Here is a 4,172-nt window from a genome sequence, read left to right as displayed (position 1 = left end):
ACATATATTGTAATCTAGTACCACATTACGGCTGTTTTCAACCAATTAAGTACTTGGATGATGGGGCACTGCTGATGTTTTTCTCTTCTACAGAAGCTTTAGTATACATGGATCCAATAAAACATGGATTTAAATATTTGAATGTCCATAGCATGTCCAAAGTCGAAGCAATTGCTTATATTCCAAGCTTTGTTTCACTCAAACATATTATATCAGGACAGAATGTGAAGGTGCATAATGTCAAGTCAAGGTAATTTTGACTTTGCTAATTATGAGGAGAACGTTTTTTTTTTTTGAAAATAAAGAATTAGATGCTATATGGAATTTGGATGTTGCGTATTTTTATCTCTTTCTAACCATTTAATTACTTTGTTGACTAGGTGTGCGAAGTTGAAGTTGCGTAGCAAGACTGATGTTGATATTGTTGAACAACGGTTTTATCCTGACTTTTATTATTGATATAGTTGACCAAATGTTTCATCCTGATCATGGTTTTAGTTCTTCTGAATACTATATTAATAGTGTCACTAGAAACTATTCATTAGCGGAGAGGCCAACGATATTGATATCCTTGAAGAAAAGTTCAATCATGATTATGATTTTGGTTCTTATGAATTCGATTCTAGTTTAGATTTTGGTTGTTATGATTTCGATTCTAGTTTTGATTTTGATGCCGATTATTACATATGAGGTAATGAGATAAACATTATTATTTTGGGATTGGAGCATGTCTTCATTCTGATTTTCAATTAGCTATGTACTTTACTCAATTAAGGCTTATTAGACAATATTAGATACTTAATGATGCATCATGTACTTATGATTTAATTTAGGTTGATCTACATTTTAGTTTGATTTAGTTTATTCTTTTTGTATAATGAGATTGAATTTGATAGTGTCATTATTTTGGTATTTAGAAAAGTTTGGCATTTTGATAAATATTTGTTATTTTATGTATGTTTTGGTGGAAACTAAATATTTATAGGAGGATTTTGGCACTATTAGTGAATCTTAAGCTAGCCTTATTCATAAAGTATTTTGCAATATAAAATTTCTTTTCATAAATTTATATGAAAAAAAATTTGCTGATCAAGATGTTCATTTTATGATCTGCCAAGTATCATACTCAAATTAAAGAAGAATGCTGGTTTCGGTTACTTTTCTACAACTTTGAGTCAAAATTTGGATTGTGTAATGGTAGAAACGATCACATGGATCTTAATAATCAAATGAATTTAGACTGAGTAAATCTAAGCCTTAGAATGCTTTGAATCTTCACCTTCATATTTTAATTAGTCTAGACCTAACGTTGAATAACCAAATGATTAATGGCCAAATTCATTTAGTCATAAGAGTCTATGTGAACATTAGTGTGTGTAATGGTCTAGTTACCGTTAACATTATTTAGAATATATATATATATATATATATATATATATATATATAATTTTGAAGTTCATATGTCAATGGAATCTTGTTTGAAGTTCATTGGTTTTGTAGCTATTTATTGTTGTATATTGTGTATAATAGTTCTAATCCGAACATTATGGATATCTCTCATTCTACTGCTGGTTCATTGATCCTTATCTGCAATAGAAAATATATATATAACTGCTCCGTTAGAGAGGCTAATTTTACACCTTCCTTGTTGGTTTTATTTCTATTCATCGTTGTGTATTGTGTATAGTACTCCTAATCTGAACCTTGATGCTCTTGTGATAAGAAATGATCTTGTATTTCAAATAGAGTGTAATTAGGAATCAATCGTTAATTAGGAGTATAGTTTTCTACAGCTAGGACTTTTTGGCGTCCGACGTGTGTGCTTATATTCTTCAATAAAAATTAGCTCAAAAGTCACTGCTTCCAATCTTATATAGTATTAGAGCCAATCTAGTGTTTAAATCACCAAAGTTTTTTTTTCCAACGTTTACGTTTCTGTGTAGCTCAATTCAAATGGGAAACAGTGTTGTTCACGCAGTCGCTCCGCAGTAGCATTTGAAGGCCGCGATGTGGTTCGTAGGATGGGGCGGTCGATCAGCGTACGTGGCGGTGCACGAGCGGTGCTACGGTCGTCGGGGCTGGCAGGCTCTTTGCTCGAGCAACGGACTGTCTGCCCGGCGGCCACTCAGTTGCGGCCCGTGGGCGTTTCACTCTATCAGGCAGGGATGGGTTCCTGTGCTGCATACCAACGTAGCGGAATTCGATTTTGTTGCTGAACGTTCTCTTCCTCTCGTGCCCCTCGCAGACACGGGACGAACCGCGCAGCGCCTCCCGTGTTCCTAGTACGCCGGTTCGGCTGCTGTGGCCCAAGGGACGGGGCTCGTGCTCTCGGATGCGGAACGCTGGACGGACGGAGGGATTCGGTTTCCTCACCTCGCTCGTAGTCTATCGATAAAAAAACGACCGGCCCGTCCGTCTCGTAGCCTCGGGGGTCCCTCGAGGATGCGTGCGGGCGCGGACTCTTTTCTGCATCTTTCTCACTTTGCATTTGTCTCATCCCTTTTCTAACAACTCGGTCTGCAGTTAGATCAAGAGTTAAATCATAATTTTTGATGCAATGGGTAGAGTTACAAATGGAGCGGGAGGAGTGTGGAATATGCTTCCATTCCTGTTCTGCCTTGATGGAAAATTCTCATCCATGTTTCTGTTTATGAAATTGATTTTTTTTTGTCATTATCCAAATTTTTCATTACTTAAATTCTAAATTACATTTTTTAATGAAATTTAAAATTTTACTGCATAATACAATTAGACAAATATAATATATAAAACATTACTATAATTGATATAGAAAAAGAGTAAAAGTTTCCAAGACATCCCCAGAAACGTTTTGTATCAGTGTTCGGGAGTTTTCGTTTTCCACATTCATCCAAAATGGTGAAACGATTGTCACAAAGAGTTTCTGTGCATCATAGCATCTTAATGATGTGAAAAAAATGGAAGATGTTTGGTTCTAATGATATATGGAAGATATTATATGTGGAGCTCAAAGAAAACATGTGGTGGAAAAGATGGGTACAAAAAGGAACCACACTGGAGCTTCACGTTCATATGCCAACACTGAAAAAAAAAACTAATAAGCATTTGGTGTTGTGGTATTATCCTTCTTATATGATACTCAACATACTTATTAACATTTTTTTTTTGTGATTAGTGATCACTGGTTTGATGGAGACATATTTTCCTGTTCAGTTGCTATTTAATTCATGACTTATAAAAACAGAGTACTTATTCAAACTGTATACCAAGAACATGACATAAAAGGACAATATATTTATGCAAACATCTTTCTAAGCTTAAAACAAATTACTAAAATCATAAAATAGAAGTTATTATACCAAAAAACTCACAAAATTACTAAGCACCCCGTCATAGAGCTTTCACTAAATTTTCTTACTCTAGAAACATATTTTACAATTTCTACTAGGGTTGAGCATGGATCCTATAAAGATACTAAACTGGATACAATATTTGAAAAAAAAAATCATAATTAGAATGAACTTTTAGTTTCTTTTTTCCAATTTTCACCAACTCAGTCAAATAAAGTCAACATTTTAGTTAATTTTCGATATTTTTCGTCAAATACCTAATCTAATCTAGTATCATCAAAGTCTAAAACCAGCTTAGTTTCTACAAGCTGTATACCTAAGCCATAAAGATCTTACAACACATGAATTGAAAGTTTAATACTTCGGATAAGAAACTTGTAAAAAGCAGGTTGAATTGCATACCCAGATCCTTATATCTATAAGTTTTAAAACGAAAAAGTATTATTATAGAATCAGCTTTAATTTAATAAAGAAAATAAAGGATGCAATGTTACCATAATATCTAGGATCCCTTACTACCAAATTACATATTTTAGATATTTTGAGTTAAATATAAATAAAAATGTCATGGTAAATGTCTATAGTTAAACAAAAAATGAGACCTTACAAGTCAAAACATGTTGGAGCCATAATAACTACTTAGTATCTTCAATCTTAACAACTAGGTACAAACACAGTCTCTATGTCTCTCAGGAGTTTTAGAGTCCTACTGTTAGAATTTTTTTAATGGGACCATAACTAAAATTGTCATCTAATTGGTGGAATAGAGACAAAATCATCAATTAATGTTAAAAAAACGCATTTTAAGGAGAAGATTGCTAAAAGTATGTAGCCAGCTTGAGA

This window comes from Euphorbia lathyris, chromosome 7 (assembly GCF_963576675.1).
Source record: "Euphorbia lathyris chromosome 7, ddEupLath1.1, whole genome shotgun sequence".
In the NCBI taxonomy this organism is placed as follows: Eukaryota; Viridiplantae; Streptophyta; class Magnoliopsida; order Malpighiales; family Euphorbiaceae; genus Euphorbia; species Euphorbia lathyris.
This window is presented reverse-complemented; position numbering follows the sequence as displayed.